Source organism: Schistocerca piceifrons, chromosome 2, assembly GCF_021461385.2.
Source record: "Schistocerca piceifrons isolate TAMUIC-IGC-003096 chromosome 2, iqSchPice1.1, whole genome shotgun sequence".
NCBI classification, from domain to species: domain Eukaryota; kingdom Metazoa; phylum Arthropoda; class Insecta; order Orthoptera; family Acrididae; genus Schistocerca; species Schistocerca piceifrons.
Genome location: NC_060139.1, coordinates 1,136,848,547 through 1,136,874,449, shown reverse-complemented (window position 1 = coordinate 1,136,874,449; position 25,903 = coordinate 1,136,848,547).

Here is a 25,903-nt window from a genome sequence, read left to right as displayed (position 1 = left end):
AAATTGCATCGGAATTAAATAGATGAGGCACTATGCCGACTTAAGTACAAGAAGACTGTCTCTTCTAACTGACTATGCTTTGAACGATTCCTGTGACACCAGTTATAGATTCCGATGCTTCACTTCAGGTTTACTGTATCCCTTGGACCTTCTTATTGACGATGAAACACAAAAATTGCATCGGAATTAAATACAAAAGGCAAAATGCCGACTGAAGTACACGAAGACTGACTCTTTTTACTGTCTATGATTTGAACCATTCCTGTGACACTAGTTACAGATTCCGATGCTTCACTCCAGGTTTACTATATCAATCGGACTTTCTTATTGACGATGAAACACAGAAATTGCATCGGAATTAAATACAAAAGGCCCAATGCCGACTTAAGTACAAGAAGAATAACTCTTCTTACTGACTATGTTTGCAACCATTCCTGTGACGCTAGTTATGGATTCCGATGCTTCACTTCAGGTTTACTGTATCCCTCTGACCTTCGTATTGACGATGAAACACAGAAATGGCATCGGAGTTAAATACAAAAGGCACAATGCCGAATTAAGTTCAAGAAGACTGACTCTTATTACTGTCTATTTTTGAACCAGTCCTGTGACACTAGTTATAGACTCCGATGCTTCGCTCCAGGTTTACTGTATCCCTTGGTCCTTCTTATTGACGATGAAACACAGAAATTGCATCGGAATTAAATAGAAAAGGTACAATGCCGACTTAAGTACAAGAAGACTGACTCTTCTTACTGACTATGTTTGAACCATTCCTGTGACACTAGTTATAGACTCCGATGCTTCACCTCAGGTTTACTGTATCACTTGGACCTTCTTATTGACGATGAAACACAGAAATTGCATCGGAATTAAATACAAAAGGCACAATGTCGACTTAAGTACAAGAAGACTGACCCTTCTTACTGACTTTGTTTTGAACCATTCCTGTGACACTAGTTATAGATTCCGATGCTACACTTCAGGATAACTGTATCCCTCCGACCTTCTTATTGACGATGAAACACAGAATTTGCATCGGAATTAAATAGAAAAGGCACAATGCCCGACTTAAGTACAAGAAGGACTGACTCTTCTTACTGACTATGATTTGAACCATTCCTGTGACACTAGCTATAGATTCCGATGCTTCACTTCATGTTTACTGTACCCCTCTGACCTTCTTAATGACGATGAACCACAGAAATTGAATAGTAATTAAATACAAAAGGCACAATGCCGACTTAAGTTTTGAACCATAACATTGACACTAGTTAGAGATTCCGATGCTTCACTCCTGGTTTACTGTATCCCTTGGACCTTCTTATTGACGATGAAACACAGAAATTGCATCGGAATTAAATACAAAAGGCACAATGCCGACTTAAGTACAAGAAGACTAACTCTTCTTACTGACTATGTTATGAACCATTCCTGTGACGCTAGTTATGGATTCCGATGCTTCACTTCAGGTTTACTGTATCCTTGGACCTTGTTATTGACGATGAAACACAGAAATTGCATCGGAATTAAATAGAAAAGGCACAATGCCGACTTAAGGACAAGAAGTCTGACTCTTCTTACTGACTATGTTTTGAACAATTCCTGTGACACTATCTATAGATTCCGATGCTTCACTTCAGGTTTACTGTACCCCTCTGACCTTCTTATTGACGATGAAACACAGAAATTGCATCGGAATTAAATTCAAAAGGCACAATGCCGACTTAAGTACAAGAAGACTAATTCTTATTACTGTCTATGTTTTTAACCATTCCATTGACACTAGTTATAGATTCCGAAGCTTCAGTCCAGGTTTACTGTATCCCTTGGACTTGTCATTGACGATGAAACACAGAAATTGAATCGAAATTATATAGAAAAGGTACAATGCCGACTTAAGTACAAGAAGACTGACTCTTTTTACTGACTAAGTTTGAACCTTTCCTGTGACACTAGTTATAAATTCCGATGCTTCACATCAGGTTTACTGTATCCCTTGGACCTTCTTATTGACGATGAAACACGGAAATTAAATCGGAATTAAACACAAAAGACAAAATGCCGACTTAAGTACACGAAGACAGACTCTTCTTACTGTCTATGTTTTGAACCATTCCTCTAAAACTAGTTATAGATTCCGATGCTACACTCCAGGTTTACTGTGTCCCTTGGACCTTCTTATTGACGATGAAACACAGAAACTGCATCGGAATTAAATACAAAAGAGCACAATGCCGACTTAAGGACAAGAAGACTGGCTCTTCTTACTGACTTTGTTTTGAACCATTCCTGTGACACTAGTTACAGGTTCAGATGCTTCACTTTAGGATTACTGTATCCCTCTGCCCTTCTTATTGACGATGAAACACAGGAATTCCATCGGAATTAAATAGAAAAGGCACAATGCCGACTTAAGTACAAGAAGACTGACTCCTCTTGCTGTCTATGTTTTGAACCATCCCTGTGACACTAGTTATAGATTCCGATGCTTCACTCCAGGGTTACTGTATCCCTTGGACCTTCTTATTGACGATGAAACACACAAATTGCATCGGAAATAAATAGAAAAGGCACAATGCCGACTTAAGTACAAGAGGACTGACTCTCCTTACTGACTCTGTTTTGAACCATTCCTGTGGCGCTAGTTATGGATTCCGATGCTTCACTTCAGGTTTACTGTATCCCTCTGACCTTCGTATTGACGATGAAACACAGAAATGGCATCGGAATTAAATACAAAAGGCACAATGCCGAATTAAGTTCAAGAAGACTGACTCTTATTACTGTCTATTTTTGAACCAGTCCTGTGACACTAGTTATAGACTCCGATGCTTCACTCCAGGTTTACTGTATCCCTTGGTCCTTCTTATTGACGATGACACACAGAAATTGCATCGGAATTAAATAGAAAAGGTACAATGCCGACTTAAGTACAAGAAGACTGACTCTTCTTACTGACTATGTTTGAACCATTCCTGTGACACTAGTTATAGACTCCGATGCTTCACCTCAGGTTTACTGTATCACTTGGACCTTCTTATTGACGATGAAACACAGAAATTGCATCGGAATTAAATACAAAAGGCACAATGCCGACTTAAGTACAAGAAGACTAACTCTTCTTACTGACTATGTTTTGAACCATTCCTGTGACGCTAGTTATGGATTCCGATGCTTCACTTCAGGTTTACTGTATCCCTTGGACCTTGTTATTGACGATGAAACACAGAAATTGCATCGGAATTAAATAGAAAAGACACAATGCGGACTTAAGGACAAGAAGTCTGACTCTTCTTACTGAATATGTTTTGAACCATTCCTGTGACACTATCTATAGATTCCGATGCTTCACTTCAGGTTTACTGTACCCCTCTGACCTTCTTATTGACGATGAAACACAGAAATTGCATCGGAATTAAATACAAAAGGCACAATGCCGACTTAAGTAAAAGAAGACTAATTCTTATTACTGTCTATGTTTTTAACCATTCCATTGACACTAGTTATAGATTCCGATGCTTCAGTCCAGGTTTATGTATCCCTTGGACCTTGTCATTGACGATGAAACACAGAAATTGCATCGAAATTAAATAGAAAATGTACAATGCCGACTTAAGTACATGAAGACTGACTCTTTTTACTGACTAAGTTTGAACCTTTCCTGTGACACTAGTTATAAATTCCGATGCTTCACCTCAGGTTTACTGTCTCCCTTGGACCTTCTTATTGACGGTGAAACACAGAAATTAAATCGGAATTAAACACAAAAGGCAAAATGCCGACTTAAGTACACGAAGACTGACTCTTCTTACTGTCTATTTTTTGAACCATTCCTCTAAAACTAGTTATAGATTCCGATGCTACACTCCAGGTTTACTGTGTCCCTTGGACCTTCTTATTGACGATGAAACACAGAAACTGCATCGGAATTAAATACAAAAGGCACAATGCCGACTTAAGGACAAGAAGACTGGCTCTTCTTACTGACTTTGCTTTGAACCATTCCTGTGACACTAGTTACAGGTCCAGATGCTTCACTTTAGGATTACTGTATCCCTCTGCCCTTCTTATTGACGATGAAACACAGAAATTGCATCGGAGTTAAATAGAAAAGGCACAATGCCGACTTAAGTACAAGAAGACTGACTCTTCTTGCTGTCTATGTTTTCAACCATCCCTGTGACACTAGTTATAGATTCCGATGCTTCACTCCAGGGTTACTGTATCCCTTGGACCTTCTTATTGACGATGAAACACACAAATTGCATCGGAATTAAATAGAAAAGGCACAATGCCGACTTAAGTACAAGAGGACTGACTCTCCTTACTGACTCTGTTTTGAACCATTCCTGTGACACTAGTTATGAATTCCGATGCTTCACTTCAGGTTTACTATATCCCTTGGACCTTCTTATTGACGATGAAACACAGAAATTGCATCGGAATTAAATACAAAAGGCACAGTGCAGAATTAAGGACAAGGAGACTGACTCTTCTTACTGTTTATGTTTTGAACCATTCCTGTGACACTAGTTATAGATTCCGATGCTTCACTCCAGGTTTACTGTATCCTTTGGACCTTCTTAATGCTGATGAAACACAGAAATTGCATCGGAATTAAATACAAAAGGCACAATGCCGACTTAACGACAAGAAGTCTGACTCTTCTTACTGACTATGTCTTTAACCATTCCTGTGACAGTAGCCATAATTTCCGATGCTTCACTTCAGGTTTACTGTACCCCTCTGACCCTCTTATTGACGATGAAACACAGAAATTGCATCGGAATTAAATACAAAAGGCACAATGCCGACTTAAGTACAAGAAGACTGACTCTTCTTACTGTCTATGTTTTGAACCATTCCATTGGCCCTAGTTATAGATTCCGATGCTTCACTCCAGTTTTACTGTATCCCTTGGACTTTGTTATTGACGATGAAAAAGAGAAATTGCATCGGAATTAAATAGAAAAGGTACAATGCCGACTTAAGTACAAGAAGACTGACTCTTCTTACTGACTATGTTTGAACCATTCCTGTGACACTAATTATAGATTCCGATGCTTCACCTCAGGTTTACTGTATCCCTTGGTCCTTCTTATTGACGATGAAACACATAAATTGCATGGGAATTAAATACAAAAGGCAAAATGCCGACTGAGGTACACGAAGACTGACTCTTCTTACTGTCTATGATTTGAACCATTCCTGTGACACTAGTTACAGATTCCGATACTTCACTTCAGGATTACTGTATCCCTCTGACCTTCTTATTGACGATGAAACACAGAAACTGCATCGGAATTAAATAGAAAGGCACAATTCCGACTTAAGTACAAAAAGACTGACTCTTCTTACTGACTATGTTTTGAACCATTCGTGTGACACTAGCTATAGATTCCGATGCTTCACTTCAGGTTTTCTGTATCCCTCTGACCTTCTTAATGACGATGAAACACAGAAATTGGATCGTAATTAAATACAAAAGGCACAATGCCGACTTAAGTACAAGAAGACTGACTCTTCTTACTGTCTATGTTTTGAACCATACCATTGACACTAGTTACAGATTCCGATGCTTCACTCCAGATTTACTGTATCCCTTGGACCTTCTTATTGACGATGAAACACACAAATTGCATCGGAATTAAATAGATAAGGCACTATGCCGACCTAAGTACAAGAAGACTAACTGTTCTTACTGACTATGTTTGCAACCATTCCTGTGACGCTAGTTATGGATTGCGATGCTTCACTTCAGGTTTACTGTATCCCTTGGTCCTTCTTATTGACGATGAAACACAGAAATTGCATCGGAATTAAATAGAAAAGGCACAATGCCGACTTAAGTACAAGAAGACTGACTCTTCTTAATGTTTATGTTTTGAACCATAACATTGACACTAGTTATAGATTCCGATGCTTCACTCCAGGTTTACTGTATCCCTTGGACCTTCTTATTGACGATGAAACACAGAAATTGCATCGGAATTAAATACAAAAGGCACAATGCCGATTTAAGTACAAGAAGACTAACTCTTCTTACTGACTATGATTTAAACCATTCCTGTGACGCTAGTTATGGATTCCGATGCTTCACTTCAGGTTTACTGTATCCCTTAGACCTTGTTATTGACGATGAAACACAGAAATTGCATCGGAATTAAATAGAAAAGGCACAATGCCGACTTAAGTACAAGAAGACTGACTCTTCTTACTGACTATGTTTTGAACCGTTCCTGTGACACTAGTTATAAATTCCGATGCTTCACTTCATGTTTACTGTATCCCTTGGACCTTCTTATTGACGATGAAACACAGAAATTGCATAGGAATTAAATACAAAAGGCACAGTGCAAAATTAAGTACAAGGAGACTGACTCTTCTTACTGTCTATGCTTTGAACCATTCCTGTGACACTAGTTATAGATTCCGATGCTTCACTCCAGGTTTACTGTATCCTTTGGACCTTCTTATTGATGATGAAACACAAGAATTGCATCGGAATTAAATAGAAACGGTACAATGCCGACTTAAGTACAAGAAGACTGACTCTTCTTACTAACTATGTTTGAACCATTCCTGTGACACTAGTTATAGATTCCGATGCTTCACCTCAGGTTTACTGAATCACTTGGACCTTCTTATTGACGATGAAACACAGAAATTGCATCGGAATTAAATACAAAAGGCACAATGCCGACTTAAGGACAAGAAGACTGACCCTTCTTACTGACTTTGTTTTGAACCATTCCTGTGACACTAGTTATAGATTCCGATGCTACACTTCAGGATAACTGTATCCCTCCGACCTTCTTATTGACGATGAGACACAGAATTTGCATCGGAATTCAATAGAAAAGGCACAATGCCGACTTAAGTACAAGAAGACTGACTCTTCTTACTGACTATGATTTGAACCATTCCTGTGACACTAGCTATAGATTCCGATGCTTCACTTCATGTTTACTGTACCCCTCTGACCTTCTTAATGACGATGAAACACAGAAATTGAATGGTAATTAAATACAAAAGGCACAATGCCGACTTAAGTACAAGAAGACTGACTCTTCTTAATGTCTATGTTTTGAACCATAACATTGACACTAGTTAGAGATTCCGATGCTTCACTCCAGGTTTACTGTATCCCTTGGACCTTCTTATTGACGATGAAACACAGAAATTGCATCGATATTAAATAGAAAAGGTACAATGCCGACTTAAGTACAAGAAGACTGACTCTTTTTACTGACTATGTTTGAACCATTCCTGTGACACTAGTTATAAATTCCGATGCTTTACCTCAGGTTTACTGTATCCCTTGGACCTTCTTATTGACGATGAAACACAGAAATTAAATCGGAATTAAACACAAAAGGCAAAATGCCGACTTAAGTACACGAAGACTGATTCTTCTTACTGTCTATGTTTTGAACCATTCCTCTAAAACTAGTTATAGATTCCGATGCTACACTCCAGGTTTACTGTGTCCCTTGGACCTTCTTATTGACGATGAAACACAGAAACTGCATCGGAATTAAATACATAAGACACAATGACGACTTAAGGACAAGAAGACTGGCTCTTCTTACTGAATTTGTTTTGAACCATTCCTGTGACACTAGTTATAGGTTCCGATGCTTCACTTTAGGATTACTGTATCCTTCTGCCCTTCTTATTGACGATGAAACACAGAAATTGCATCGGAATTAAATAGAAAATTCACAATGCCGACTTAAGTACAAGAAGACTGACTCTTCTTACTGTCTATGTTTTGAACCATCCCTGTGACACTAGTTATAGTTTCCGATGCTTCACTCCAGGTTTACTGTGTCCCTTGGACCTTCTTATTGACGATGAAACACACAAATCGCATCGGAATTAAATAGAAAAGGCACAATGCCGACTTAAGTACAAGAGGACTGACTCTCCTTACTGACTCTGTTTTGAACCATTCCTGCGACACTAGTTATGAATTCCGATGCTTCACTTCAGGTTTACTATATCCCTTGGACCTTCTTATTGACGATGAAACACAGAAATTGCATCGGAATTAAATACAAAAGGCACAGTGCAGAATTAAGGACAAGGAGACTGACTCTTCTTACTGTTTATGATTTGAACCATTCCTGTGACACTAGTTACAGATTCCGATGCTTCACTCCAGGTTTACTGTATCCCTTGGTCCTTCTTAATGCTGATGAAACACAGAAATTGCATCGGAATTAAATACAAAAGGCACAATGCCGACTTAACGACAAGAAGTCTGACTCTTCTTACTGACTATGTTTTTAACCATTCCTGTGACAGTAGCTATGATTTCCGATGCTTCACTTCAGGTTTACTGTACCCCTCTGACCCTCTTATTGACGATGAAACACAGAAATTGCATCGGAATTAAATACAAAAGGCACAATGCCGACTTAAGTACAAGAAGACTAACTCTTCTTACTGACTATGATTTGAACCATTCCTGTGACGCTAGTTATGAATTCTGATGCTTCACTTCAGGTTTACTGTATCCCTTAGACCTTGTTATTGACGATGAAACACAGAAATTGCATCGGAATTAAATAGAAAAGGCACAATGCCGACTTAAGTACAAGAAGACTGACTCTTCTTACTGACTATGTTTTGAACCGTTCCTGTGACACTAGTTATAAATTCCGATGCTTCACTTCATGTTTACTGTATCCCTTGGACCTTCTTATTGACGATGAAACACAGAAATTGCATAGGAATTAAATACAAAAGGCCCAGTGCAAAATTAAGTACAAGGAGACTGACTCTTCTTACTGTCTATGCTTTGAACCATTCCTGTGACACTAGTTATAGATTCCGATGCTTCACTCCAGGTTTACTGTATCCTTTGGACCTTCTTATTTATGATGAAACACAAGAATTGCATCGGAATTAAATAGAAAAGGTACAATGCCGACTTAAGTACAAGAAGACTGACTCTTCTTACTGACTATGTTTGAACCATTCCTGTGACACTAGTTATAGATTCCGATGCTTCACCTCAGGTTTACTGTATCACTTGGACCTTCTTATTGACGATGAAACACAGAAATTGCATCGGAATTAAATACAAAAGGCACAATGCCGACTTAAGGACAAGAAGACTGACCCTTCTTACTGACTTTGTTTTGAACCATTCCTGTGACACTAGTTATAGATTCCGATGCTACACTTCAGGATAACTGTATCCCTCCGACCTTCTTATTGACGATGAAACACAGAATTTGCATCGGAATTAAATAGAAAAGGCACAATGCCGACTTAAGTACAAGAAGACTGACTCTTCTTACTGACTATGATTTGAACCATTCCTGTGACACTAGCTACAGATTCCGATGCTTCACTTCATGTTTACTGTACCCCTCTGACCTTCTTAATGACGATGAAACACAGAAATTGAATGGTAATTAAATACAAAAGGCACAATGCCGACTTAAGTACAAGAAGACTGACTCTTCTTAATGTCTATGTTTTGAACCATATCATTGACACTAGTTAGAGATTCCGATGCTTCACTCCAGGTTTACTGTACCCCTCTGACCCTCTTATTGACGATGAAACACAGAAATTTCATCGGAATTAAATACAAAAGGCAAAATGCCGACTTAAGTACAAGAAGACTGACTCTTCTTAATGTCTATGTTTTGAATCATACCATTGACACTAGTTATAGATTCCGATGCTTCACTCCAGGTTTACTGTATCCTTTGGACCTTCTTATTGATGATGAAACACAAGAATTGCATCGGAATTAATTAGAAAAGGTACAATGCCGACTTAAGTACAAGAAGACTGACTCTTCTTACTGACTATGTTTTTAACCATTCCTGTGACAGTAGCTATAATTTCCGATGCTTCACTTCAGGTTTACTGTACCCCTCTGACCCTCTTATTGACGATGAAACACAGAAATTGCATCGGAATTAAATACAAAAGGCACAATGCCGACTTAAGTACAAAAAGACTGACTCTTCTTACTGACTATGTTTTGAACCATTCGTGTGACACTAGCTATAGATTCCGATGCTTCACCTCAGGTTTACTGTATCCTTCTGACCTTCTTAATGACGACGAAACACAGAAATTGCATCGTAATTAAATACAGAAGGCACAATGCCGACTTAAGTACAAGAAGACTGACTCTTCTTACTGTCAATGTTTTGAACCATACCATTGACACTAGTTATAGATTCCGATGCTTCATTCCAGGTTTACTGTATCCCTTGGACCTTCTTATTGACGATGAAACACACAAATTGCATCGGAATTAAATACAAAAAGTACAATGCCGACATAAGTACAAGAAGTCTAACTCTTCTTACTGCCTATGTTTTGAACCATTCCTGTGGCACTAGTTATGGATTCCGATGCTTCACTTCAGGATTACTGTATCCCTCTGACCTTCTTATTGACGATGAAACACAGAAATTGCATCGGAATTAAATAGAAAGGCACAATTCCGACTTAAGTACAAAAAGACTGACTCTTCTTACTGACTATGTTTTGAACCATTCGTGTGACACTAGCTATAGATTCCGAAGCTTCACCTCAGGTTTACAGTATCCCTCTGACCTTCTTAATGACGACGAAACACAGAAATTGCATCGTAATTAAATACAGAAGGCACAATGCCGACTTAAGTACAAGAAGACTGTCTCTTCTAACTGACTATGTTTTGAACGATTCCTGTGACACCAGTTATAGATTCCGATGCTTCACTTCAGGTTTACTGTATCCTTTGGACCTTCTTAATGCTGATGAAAAACAGAAATTGCATCGGAATTAAATACAAAAGGCACCATGCCGACTTAACGACAAGAAGTCTGACTCTTCTTACTGACTATGTTTTTTAACCATTCCTGTGACAGTAGCCATAATTTCCGATGCTTCACTTCAGGTTTACTGTACCCCTCTGACCCTCTTATTGACGATGAAACACAGAAATTGCATCGGAATTAAATACAAAAGGCACAATGCCGACTTAAGTACAAGAAGACTGACTCTTCTTACTGTCTATGTTTTGAACCATTCCATTGGCCCTAGTTATAGATTCCGATGCTTCACTCCAGTTTTACTGTATCCCTTGGACTTTGTTATTGACGATGAAAAAGAGAAATTGCATCGGAATTAAATAGAAAAGGTACAATGCCGACTTAAGTACAAGAAGACTGACTCTTCTTACTGACTATGTTTGAACCATTCCTGTGACACTAATTATAGATTCCGATGCTTCACCTCAGGTTTACTGTATCCCTTGGCCCTTCTTATTGACGATGAAACACATAAATTGCATGGGAATTAAATACAAAAGGCAAAATGCCGACTGAGGTACACGAAGACTGACTCTTCTTACTGTCTATGATTTGAACCATTCCTGTGACACTAGTTACAGATTCCGATACTTCACTTCAGGATTACTGTATCCCTCTGACCTTCTTATTGACGATGAAACACAGAAACTGCATCGGAATTAAATAGAAAGGCACAATTCCGACTTAAGTACAAAAAGACTGACTCTTCTTACAGACTATGTTTTGAACCATTCGTGTGACACTAGCTATAGATTCCGATGCTTCACTTCAGGTTTACTGTATCCCTCTGACCTTCTTAATGACGATGAAACACAGAAATTGCATCGTAATTAAATACAAAAGGCACAATGCCGACTTAAGTACAAGAAGACTGACTCTTCTTACTGTCTATGTTTTGAACCATACCATTGACACTAGTTATAAATTCCGATGCTTCACTCCAGATTTACTGTATCCCTTGGACCTTCTTATTGACGATGAAACACACAAATTGCATCGGAATTAAATAGATAAGGCACTATGCCGACCTAAGTACAAGAAGACTAACTCTTCTTACTGACTATGTTTGCAACCATTCCTGTGACGTTAGTTATGGATTCCGATGCTTCACTTCAGGTTTACTGTATCCCTTGGTCCTTCTTATTGACAATGAAACACAGAAATTGCATCGGAATTAAATAGAAAAGGCACAATGCCGACTTAAGTAAAAGAAGACTGACTCTTCTTAATGTCTATGTTTTGAACCATAACATTGACACTAGTTATAGATTCCGATGCTTCACTCCAGGTTTACTGTATCCCTTGGACCTTCTTATTGACGATGAAACACAGAAATTGCATCGGAATTAAATACAAAAGGCACAATGCCGACGTAAGTACAAGAAGACTAACTCTTCTTACTGACTATGATTTGAACCATTCCTGTGACGCTAGTTATGGATTCCGATGCTTCACTTCAGGTTTACTGTATCCATTAGACCTTGTTATTGACGATGAAACACAGAAATTGCATCGGAATTAAATAGAAAAGGCACAATGCCGACTTAAGTACAAGAAGACTGACTCTTCTTACTGACTATGTTTTGAACCGTTCCTGTGACACTAGTTATAAATTCCGATGCTTCACTTCATGTTTACTGTATCCCTTGGACCTTCTTATTGACGATGAAACACAGAAATTGCATAGGAATTAAATACAAAAGGCACAGTGCAAAATTAAGTACAAGGAGACTGACTCTTCTTACTGTCTATGCTTTGAACCATTCGTGTGTCACTAGTTATAGATTCCGATGCTTCACTCCAGGTTTACTGTATCCTTTGGACCTTCTTATTGATGATGAAACACAAGAATTGCATCGGAATTAAATAGAAAAGGTACAATGCCGACTTAAGTACAAGAAGACTGACTCTTCTTACTGACTATGTTTGAACCATTCCTGTGACACTAGTTATAGATTCCGATGCTTCACCTCAGGTTTACTGTATCACTTGGACCTTCTTATTGACAATGAAACTCAGAAATTGCATCGGAATTAAATACAAAAGGCACAATGCCGACTTAAGGACAAGAAGACTGACCCTTCTTACTGACTTTGGTTTGAACCATTCCTGTGACACTAGTTATAGATTCCGATGCTACACTTCAGGATAACTGTATCCCTCCGACCTTATTATTGACGATGAAACACAGAATTTGCATCGGAATTAAATAGAAAAGGCACAATGCCGACTTAAGTACAAGAAGGCTGACTCTTCTTACTGACTATGATTTGAACCATTCCTGTGACACTAGCTATAGATTCCGATGCTTCACTTCATGTTTACTGTACCCCTCTGACCTTCTTATTGACGATGAAACACAGAAATTGCATCGGAATTAAATAGAAAAGGCACAATGCCGACTTAAGGACAAGAAGTCTGACTCTTCTTACTGACTTTGTTTTGAACCATTCCTGTGACACTAGTTATAGATTCCGATGCTACACTTCAGGATAACTGTATCCCTCCGACCTTCTTATTGACGATGAAACACAGAATTTGCATCGGAATTAAATAGAAAAGGCACAATGCCGACTTAAGTACAAGAAGACTGACTCTTCTTACTGACTATGATTTGAACCATTCCTGTGACACTAGCTACAGATTCCGATGCTTCACTTCATGTTTACTGTACCCCTCTGACCTTCTTAATGACGATGAAACACAGAAATTGAATGGTAATTAAATACAAAAGGCACAATGCCGACTTAAGTACAAGAAGACTGACTCTTCTTAATGTCTATGTTTCGAACCATATTATTGACACTAGTTAGAGATTCCGATGCTTCACTCCAGGTTTACTGTACCCCTCTGACCTTCTTATTGACGATGAAACACAGAAATTGCATCGGAATTAAATACAAAAGGCACAATGCCGACTTAAGTACAAGAAGACTGACTCTTCTTAATGTCTATGTTTTGAATCATACCATTGACACTAGTTATAGATTCCGATGCTTCACTCCAGGTTTACTGTATCCTTTGGACCTTCTTATTGATGATGAAACACAAGAATTGCATCGGAATTAATTAGAAAAGGTACAATGCCGACTTAAGTACAAGAAGACTGACTCTTCTTACTGACTATGTTTTTAACCATTCCTGTGACAGTAGCTATAATTTCCGATGCTTCACTTCAGGTTTACTGTACCCCTCTGACCCTCTTATTGACGATGAAACACAGAAATTGCATCGGAATTAAATACAAAAGGCACAATGCCGACTTAAGTACAAAAAGACTGACTCTTCTTACTATGTTTTGAACCATTCGTGTGACACTAGCTATAGATTCCGATGCTTCACCTCAGGTTTACTGTATCCCTCTGACCTTCTTAATGACGACGAAACACAGAAATTGCATCGTAATTAAATACAGAAGGCACAATGCCGACTTAAGTACAAGAAGACTGACTCTTCTTACTGCCTATGTTTTGAACCATACCATTGACACTAGTTATAGATTCCGATGCTTCACTCCAGGTTTACTGTATCCCTTGGACCTTCTTATTGACGATGAAACACACAAATTGCATCGGAATTAAACAGATAGGGCACTATGCCGACTTAAGTACAAGAAGACTGTCTCTTCTAACTGACTATGTTTTGAACGATTCCTGTGACACCAGTTATAGATTCCGATGCTTCACTTCAGGTTTACTGTATCCTTTGGACCTTCTTAATGCTGATGAAACACAGAAATTGCATCGGAATTAAATACAAAAGGCACCATGCCGACTTAACGACAAGAAGTCTGACTCTTCTTACTGACTATGTTTTTAACCATTCCTGTGACAGTAGCCATAATTTCCGATGCTTCACTTCAGGTTTACTGTACCCCTCTGACCCTCTTATTGACGATGAAACACAGAAATTGCATCGGAATTAAATACAAAAGGCACAATGCCGACTTAAGTACAAGAAGACTGACTCTTCTTACTGTCTATGTTTTGAACCATTCCATTGGCCCTAGTTATAGATTCCGATGCTTCACTCCAGTTTTACTGTATCCCTTGGACTTTGTTATTGACGATGAAAAAGAGAAATTGCATCGGAATTAAATAGAAAAGGTACAATGCCGACTTAAGTACAAGAAGACTGACTCTTCTTACTGACTATGTTTGAACCATTCCTGTGACACTAATTATAGATTCCGATGCTTCACCTCAGGTTTACTGTATCCCTTGGTCCTTCTTATTGACGATGAAACACATAAATTGCATGGGAATTAAATACAAAAGGCAAAATGCCGACTGAGGTACACGAAGACTGACTCTTCTTACTGTCTATGATTTGAACCATTCCTGTGACACTAGTTACAGATTCCGATACTTCACTTCAGGATTACTGTATCCCTCTGACCTTCTTATTGACGATGAAACACAGAAACTGCATCGGAATTAAATAGAAAGGCACAATTCCGACTTAAGTACAAAAAGACTGACTCTTCTTACAGACTATGTTTTGAACCATTCGTGTGACACTAGCTATAGATTCCGATGCTTCACTTCAGGTTTACTGTATCCCTCTGACCTTCTTAATGACGATGAAACACAGAAATTGCATCGTAATTAAATACAAAAGGCACAATGCCGACTTAAGTACAAGAAGACTGACTCTTCTTACTGTCTATGTTTTGAACCATACCATTGACACTAGTTATAAATTCCGATGCTTCACTCCAGATTTACTGTATCCCTTGGACCTTCTTATTGACGATGAAACACACAAATTGCATCGGAATTAAATAGATAAGGCACTATGCCGACCTAAGTACAAGAAGACTAACTCTTCTTACTGACTATGCTTGCAACCATTCCTGTGACGTTAGTTATGGATTCCGATGCTTCACTTCAGGTTTACTGTATCCCTTGGTCCTTCTTATTGACGATGAAACACAGAAATTGCATCGGAATTAAATAGAAAACGCACAATGCCGACTTAAGTAAAAGAAGACTGACTCTTCTTAATGTCTATGTTTTGAACCATAACATTGACACTAGTTACAGATTCCGATGCTTCACTCCAGGTTTACTGTATCCCTTGGACCTTCTTATTGACGATGAAACACAGAAATTGCATCGGAATTAAATACAAAAGGCACAATGCCGACGTAAGTACAAGAAGACTAACTCTTCTTACTGACTATGATTTGAACCATTCCTGTGACGCTAGTTATGGATTCCGATGCTTCACTTCATTTTTACTGTATCCCTTAGACCTTGTTATTGACGATGAAACACAGAAATTGCATCGGAATTAAATAGAAAAGGCACAATGCCGACTTAAGTACAAGAAGACTGACTCTTCTTACTGACTATGTTTTGAACCGTTCCTGTGACACTAGTTATAAATTCCGATGCTTCACTTCATGTTTACTGTATCCCTTGGACCTTCTTATTGACGATGAAACACAGAAATTGCATGGGAATTAAATACAAAAGGCACAGTGCAAAATTAAGTACAAGGAGACTGACTCTTCTTACTGTCTATGCTTTGAACCATTCCTGTGACACTAGTTATAGATTCCGATGCTTCACTCCAGGTTTACTGTATCCTTTGGACCTTCTTATTGATGATGAAACACAAGAATTGCATCGGAATTAAATAGAAAAGGTACAATGCCGACTTAAGTACAAGAAGACTGACTCTTCTTACTGACTATGTTTGAACCATTCCTGTGACACTAGTTATAGATTCCGATGCTTCACCTCAGGTTTACTGTATCACTTGGACCTTCTTATTGACAATGAAACTCAGAAATTGCTTCGGAATTAAATACAAAAGGCACAATGCCGACTTAAGGACAAGAAGACTGACCCTTCTTACTGACTTTGTTTTGAACCATTCCTGTGACACTAGTTATAGATTCCGATGCTACACTTCAGGATAACTGTATCCCTCCGACCTTATTATTGACGATGAAACACAGAATTTGCATCGGAATTAAATAGAAAAGGCACAATGCCGACTTAAGTACAAGAAGGCTGACTCTTCTTACTGACTATGATTTGAACCATTCCCGTGACACTAGCTATAGATTCCGATGCTTCACTTCATGTTTACTGTACCCCTCTGACCTTCTTATTGACGATGAAACACAGAAATTGCATCGGAATTAAATAGAAAAGGCACAATGCCGACTTAAGGACAAGAAGTCTGACTCTTCTTACTGACTTTGTTTTGAACCATTCCTGTGACACTAGTTATAGATTCCGATGCTACACTTCAGGATAACTGTATCCCTCCGACCTTCTTATTGACGATGAAACACAGAATTTGCATCGGAATTAAATAGAAAAGGCACAATGCCGACTTAAGTACAAGAAGACTGACTCTTCTTACTGACAATGATTTGAACCATTCCTGTGACACTAGCTACAGATTCCGATGCTTCACTTCATGTTTACTGTACCCCTCTGACCTTCTTAATGACGATGAAACACAGAAATTGAATGGTAATTAAATTCAAAAGGCACAATGCCGACTTAAGTACAAGAAGACTGACTCTTCTTAATGTCTATGTTTTGAACCATATCATTGACACTAGTTAGAGATTCCGATGCTTCACTCCAGGTTTACTGTACCCCTCTGACCTTCTTATTGACGATGAAACACAGAAATTGCATCGGAATTAAATACAAAAGGCACAATGCCGACTTAAGTACAAGAAGACTGACTCTTCTTAATGTCTATGTTTTGAATCATACCATTGACACTAGTTATAGATTCCGATGCTTCACTCCAGGTTTACTGTATCCTTTGGACCTTCTTATTGATGATGAAACACAAGAATTGCATCGGAATTAATTAGAAAAGGTACAATGCCGACTTAAGTACAAGAAGACTGACTCTTCTTACTGACTATGTTTTGAACCATTCGTGTGACACTAGCTATAGATTCCGATGCTTCACCTCAGGTTTACTGTATCCTTCTGACCTTCTTAATGACGACGAAACACAGAAATTGCATCGTAATTAAATACAGAAGGCACAATGCTGACTTAAGTACAAGAAGACTGACTCTTCTTACTGTCTATGTTTTGAACCATACCATTGACACTAGTTATAGATTCCGATGCTTCATTCCAGGTTTACTGTATCCCTTGGACCTTCTTATTGACGATGAAACACACAAATTGCATCGGAATTAAATACAAAAAGTACAATGCCGACATAAGTACAAGAAGACTAACTCTTCTTACTGCCTATGTTTTGAACCATTCCTGTGGCACTAGTTATGGATTCCGATGCTTCACTTCAGGATTACTGTATCCCTTGGACCTTCTTATTGACGATGAAACACAGAAATTGCATAGGAATTAAATACAAAAGGCACAGTGCAAAATTAAGTACAAGGAGACTGACTCTTCTTACTGTCTATGCTTTGAACCATTCCTGTGACACTAGTTATAGATTCCGATGCTTCACTCCAGGTTTACTGTATCCTTTGGACCTTCTTATTGATGATGAAACACAAGAATTGCATCGGAATTAAATAGAAAAGGTACAATGCCGACTTAAGTACAAGAAGACTGACTCTTCTTACTGACTATGTTTGAACCATTCCTGTGACACTAGTTATAGATTCCGATGCTTCACCTCAGGTTTACTGTATCACTTGGACCTTCTTATTGACGATGAAACACAGAAATTGCATCGGAATTAAATAGAAAGGCACAATTCCGACTTAAGTACAAAAAGACTGACTCTTCTTACTGACTATGTTTTGAACCATTCGTGTGACACTAGCTATAGATTCCGATGCTTCACCTCAGGTTTACTGTATCCCTCTGACCTTCTTAATGACGACGAAACACAGAAATTGCATCGTAATTAAATACAGAAGGCACAATGCCGACTTAAGTACAAGAAGACTGACTCTTCTTACTGCCTATGTTTTGAACCATACCATTGACACTAGTTATAGATTCCGATGCTTCACTCCAGGTTTACTGTATCCCTTGGACCTTCTTATTGACGATGAAACACACAAATTGCATCGGAATTAAACAGATAGGGCACTATGCCGACTTAAGTACAAGAAGACTGTCTCTTCTAACTGACTATGTTTTGAACGATTCCTGTGACACCAGTTATAGATTCCGATGCTTCACTTCAGGTTTACTGTATCCTTTGGACCTTCTTAATGCTGATGAAACACAGAAATTGCATCGGAATTAAATACAAAAGGCACCATGCCGACTTAACGACAAGAAGTCTGACTCTTCTTACTGACTATGTTTTTAACCATTCCTGTGACAGTAGCCATAATTTCCGATGCTTCACTTCAGGTTTACTGTACCCCTCTGACCCTCTTATTGACGATGAAACACAGAAATTGCATCGGAATTAAATACAAAAGGCACAATGCCGACTTAAGTACAAGAAGACTGACTCTTCTTACTGTCTATGTTTTGAACCATTCCATTGGCCCTAGTTATAGATTCCGATGCTTCACTCCAGTTTTACTGTATCCCTTGGACTTTGTTATTGACGATGAAAAAGAGAAATTGCATCGGAATTAAATAGAAAAGGTACAATGCCGACTTAAGTACAAGAAGACTGACTCTTCTTACTGACTATGTTTGAACCATTCCTGTGACACTAATTATAGATTCCGATGCATCACCTCAGGTTTACTGTATCCCTTGGTCCTTCTTATTGACGATGAAACACATAAATTGCATGGGAATTAAATACAAAAGGCAAAATGCCGACTGAGGTACACGAAGACTGACTCTTCTTACTGTCTATGATTTGAACCATTCCTGTGACACTAGTTACAGATTCCGATACTTCACTTCAGGATTACTGTATCCCTCTGACCTTCTTATTGACGATGAAACACAGAAACTGCATCGGAATTAAATAGAAAGGCACAATTCCGACTTAAGTACAAAAAGACTGACTCTTCTTACAGACTATGTTTTGAACCATTCGTGTGACACTAGCTATAGATTCCGATGCTTCACTTCAGGTTTACTGTATCCCTCTGACCTTCTTAATGACGATGAAACACAGAAATTGCATCGTATTTAAATACAAAAGGCACAATGCCGACTTAAGTACAAGAAGACTGACTCTTCTTACTGTCTATGTTTTGAACCATACCATTGACACTAGTTATAAATTCCGATGCTTCACTCCAGATTTACTGTATCCCTTGGACCTTCTTATTGACGATGAAACACACAAATTGCATCGGAATTAAATAGATAAGGCACTATGCCGACCTAAGTACAAGAAGACTAACTCTTCTTACTGACTATGCTTGCAACCATTCCTGTGACGTTAGTTATGGATTCCGATGCTTCACTTCAGGTTTACTGTATCCCTTGGTCCTTCTTATTGACGATGAAACAGAGAAATTGCATCGGAATTAAATAGAAAACGCACAATGCCGACTTAAGTAAAAGAAGACTGACTCTTCTTAATGTCTATGTTTTGAACCATAACATTGACACTAGTTACAGATTCCGATGCTTCACTCCAGGTTTACTGTATCCCTTGGACCTTCTTATTGACGATGAAACACAGAAATTGCATCGGAATTAAATACAAAAGGCACAATGCCGACGTAAGTACAAGAAGACTAACTCTTCTTACTGACTATGATTTGAACCATTCCTGTGACGCTAGTTATGGATTCCGATGCTTCACTTCATTTTTACTGTATCCCTTAGACCTTGTTATTGACGATGAAACACAGAAATTGCATCGGAATTAAATAGAAAAGGCACAATGCAGACTTAAGTACAAGAAGACTGACTCTTCTTACTGACTATGTTTTGAACCGTTCCTGTGACACTAGTTATAAATTCCGATGCTTCACTTCATGTTTACTGTATCCCTTGGACCTTCTTATTGACGATGAAACACAGAAATTGCATGGGAATTAAATACAAAAGGCACAGTGCAAAATTAAGTACAAGGAGACTGACTCTTCTTACTGTCTATGCTTTGAACCATTCCTGTGACACTAGTTATAGATTCCGATGCTTCACTCCAGGTTTACTGTATCCTTTGGACCTTCTTATTGATGATGAAACACAAGAATTGCATCGGAATTAAATAGAAAAGGTACAATGCCGACTTAAGTACAAGAAGACTGACTCTTCTTACTGACTATGTTTGAACCATTCCTGTGACACTAGTTATAGATTCCGATGCTTCACCTCAGGTTTACTGTATCACTTGGACCTTCTTATTGACAATGAAACTCAGAAATTGCTTCGGAATTAAATACAAAAGGCACAATGCCGACTTAAGGACAAGAAGACTGACCCTTCTTACTGACTTTGTTTTGAACCATTCCTGTGACACTAGTTATAGATTCCGATGCTACACTTCAGGATAACTGTATCCCTCCGACCTTATTATTGACGATGAAACACAGAATTTGCATCGGAATTAAATAGAAAAGGCACAATGCCGACTTAAGTACAAGAAGGCTGACTCTTCTTACTGACTATGATTTGAACCATTCCCGTGACACTAGCTATAGATTCCGATGCTTCACTTCATGTTTACTGTACCCCTCTGACCTTCTTATTGACGATGAAACACAGAAATTGCATCGGAATTAAATAGAAAAGGCACAATGCCGACTTAAGGACAAGAAGTCTGACTCTTCTTACTGACTTTGTTTTGAACCATTCCTGTGACACTAGTTGTAGATTCCGATGCTACACTTCAGGATAACTGTATCCCTCCGACCTTCTTATTGACGATGAAACACAGAATTTGCATCGGAATTAAATAGAAAAGGCACAATGCCGACTTAAGTACAAGAAGACTGACTCTTCTTACTGACAATGATTTGAACCATTCCTGTGACACTAGCTACAGATTCCGATGCTTCACTTCATGTTTACTGTACCCCTCTGACCTTCTTAATGACGATGAAACACAGAAATTGAATGGTAATTAAATTCAAAAGGCACAATGCCGACTTAAGTACAAGAAGACTGACTCTTCTTAATGTCTATGTTTTGAACCATATCATTGACACTAGTTAGAGATTCCGATGCTTCACTCCAGGTTTACTGTACCCCTCTGACCTTCTTATTGACGATGAAACACAGAAATTGCATCGGAATTAAATACAAAAGGCACAATGCCGACTTAAGTACAAGAAGACTGACTCTTCTTAATGTCTATGTTTTGAATCATACCATTGACACTAGTTATAGATTCCGATGCTTCACTCCAGGTTTACTGTATCCTTTGGACCTTCTTATTGATGATGAAACACAAGAATTGCATCGGAATTAATTAGAAAAGGTACAATGCCGACTTAAGTACAAGAAGACTGACTCTTCTTACTGACTATGTTTTGAACCATTCGTGTGACACTAGCTATAGATTCCGATGCTTCACCTCAGGTTTACTGTATCCTTCTGACCTTCTTAATGACGACGAAACACAGAAATTGCATCGTAATTAAATACAGAAGGCACAATGCCGACTTAAGTACAAGAAGACTGACTCTTCTTACTGTCTATGTTTTGAACCATACCATTGACACTAGTTATAGATTCCGATGCTTCATTCCAGGTTTACTGTATCCCTTGGACCTTCTTATTGACGATGAAACACACAAATTGCATCGGAATTAAATACAAAAAGTACAATGCCGACATAAGTACAAGAAGACTAACTCTTCTTACTGCCTATGTTTTGAACCATTCCTGTGGCAATAGTTATGGATTCCGATGCTTCACTTCAGGATTACTGTATCCCTTGGACCTTCTTATTGACGATGAAACACAGAAATTGCATAGGAATTAAATACAAAAGGCCCAGTGCAAAATTAAGTACAAGGAGACTGACTCTTCTTACTGTCTATGCTTTGAACCATTCCTGTGACACTAGTTATAGATTCCGATGCTTCACTCCAGGTTTACTGTATCCTTTGGACCTTCTTATTTATGATGAAACACAAGAATTGCATCGGAATTAAATAGAAAAGGTACAATGCCGACTTAAGTACAAGAAGACTGACTCTTCTTACTGACTATGTTTGAACCATTCCTGTGACACTAGTTATAGATTCCGATGCTTCACCTCAGGTTTACTGTATCACTTGGACCTTCTTATTGACGATGAAACACAGAAATTGCATCGGAATTAAATACAAAAGGCACAATGCCGACTTAAGGACAAGAAGACTGACCCTTCTTACTGACTTTGTTTTGAACCATTCCTGTGACACTAGTTATAGATTCCGATGCTACACTTCAGGATAACTGTATCCCTCCGACCTTCTTATTGACGATGAAACACAGAATTTGCATCGGAATTAAATAGAAAAGGCACAATGCCGACTTAAGTACAAGAAGACTGACTCTTCTTACTGACTATGATTTGAACCATTCCTGTGACACTAGCTACAGATTCCGATGCTTCACTTCATGTTTACTGTACCCCTCTGACCTTCTTAATGACGATGAAACACAGAAATTGAATGGTAATTAAATACAAAAGGCACAATGCCGACTTAAGTACAAGAAGACTGACTCTTCTTAATGTCTATGTTTTGAACCATATCATTGACACTAGTTAGAGATTCCGATGCTTCACTCCAGGTTTACTGTACCCCTCTGACCTTCTTATTGACGATGAAACACAGAAATTGCATCGGAATTAAATACAAAAGGCACAATGCCGACTTAAGTACAAGAAGACTGACTCTTCTTAATGTCTATGTTTTGAATCATACCATTGACACTAGTTATAGACTCCGATGCTTCACTCCAGGTTTACTGTATCCTTTGGACTTCTTATTGATGATGAAACACAAGAATTGCATCGGAATTAATTAGAAAAGGTACAATGCCGACTTAAGTACAAGAAGACTGACTCTTCTTACTGACTATGTTTTTAACCATTCCTGTGACAGTAGCTATAATTTCCGATGCTTCACTTCAGGTTTACTGTACCCCTCTGACCCTCTTATTGACGATGAAACACAGAAATTGCATCGGAATTAAATACAAAAGGCACAATGCCGACTTAAGTACAAAAAGACTGACACTTCTTACTGACTATGTTTTGAACCATTCGTGTGACACTAGCTATAGATTCCGATGCTTCACCTCAGGTTTACTGTATCCTTCTGACCCTCTTAATGACGACGAAACACAGAAATTGCATCGTAATTAAATACAGAAGGCACAATGCCGACTTAAGTACAAGAAGACTGACTCTTCTTACTGTCTATGTTTTGAACCATACCATTGACACTAGTTATAGATTCCGATGCTTCATTCCAGGTTTACTGTATCCCTTGGACCTTCTTATTGACGATGAAACACACAAATTGCATCGGAATTAAATACAAAAAGCACAATGCCGACATAAGTACAAGAAGACTAGCTCTTCTTACTGCCTATGTTTTGAACCATTCCTGTGGCACTAGTTATGGATTCCGATGCTTCACTTCAGGATTACTGTATCCCTCTGACCTTCTTATTGACGATGAAACACAGAAATTGCATCGGAATTAAATAGAAAGGCACAATTCCGACTTAAGTACAAAAAGACTGACTCTTCTTAATGACTATGTTTTGAACCATTCGTGTGACACTAGCTATAGATTCCGATGCTTCACCTCAGGTTTACTGTATCCCTCTGACCTTCTTAATGACGACGAATCACAGAAATTGCATCGTAATTAAATACAGAAGGCACAATGCCGACTTAAGTACAAGAAGACTGACTCTTCTTACTGCCTATGTTTTGAACCATACCATTGACACTAGTTATAGATTCCGATGCTTCACTCCAGGTTTACTGTATCCCTTGGACCTTCTTATTGACGATGAAACACACAAATTGCATCGGAATTAAATAGATAGGGCACTATGCCGACTTAAGTACAAGAAGACTGTCTCTTCTAACTGACTATGTTTTGAACGATTCCTGTGACACCAGTTATAGATTCCGATGCTTCACTTCAGGTTTACTGTATCCGTTGGACCTTCTTATTGACGATGAAACACCAAAATTGCATCGGAATTAAATACAAAAGGCAAAATGCCGACTGAAGTACACGAAGACTGACTCTTTTTACTGTCTATGATTTGAACCATTCCTGTGACACTAGTTACAGATTCCGATGCTTCACTCCAGGTTTACTATATCCCTCGGACTTTCTTATTGACGATGAAACACAGAAATTGCATCGGAATTAAATACAAAAGGCACAATGCCGACTTAAGTACAAGAAGAATAACTCTTCTTACTGACTATGTTTGCAACCATTCCTGTGACGATAGTTATGGATTCCGATGCTTCACTTCAGGTTTACTGTATCCCTCTAACCTTCGTATTGACGATGAAACACAGAAATGGCATTGGAATTAAATACAAAAGGCACAATGCCGAATTAAGTTCAAGATGACTGACTCTTATTACTGTCTATTTTTGAACCAGTCCTGTGACACTGGTTATAGACTCCGATGCTTCACTCCAGGTTTACTGTATCCCTTGGTCCTTCTTATTGACGATGAAACACAGAAATTGCATCGGAATTAAATACAAAAGGCACAATGCCGACTTAAGTACAAGAAGACTGACTCTTCTTACTGACTTTGTTTTGAACCATTCCTGTGACACTAGTTATAGATTCCGATGCTACACTTCAGGATTACTGTATCCCTCCGACCTTCTTATTGACGATGAAACACAGAAATTGCATCGGAATTAAATAGAAAAGGCACAATGCCGACTTAAGTACAAGAAGACTGACTCTTCTTACTGACTATGATTTGAACCATTCCTGTGACACTAGCTATAGATTCCGATGCTTATCTTCAGGTTTACTGTATCCCTCTGACCTTCTTAATGACGTTGAAACACAGAAATTGCATCGTAATTAAATACAAAAGGCACAATGCCGACTTAAGTACAAGAAGACTGACTCTTCTTACTGTCTATGTTTTGAACCATACCATTGACACTAGTTATAGATTCCGATGCTTCATTCCAGGTTTACTGTATCCCTTGGACCTTCTTATTGACGATGA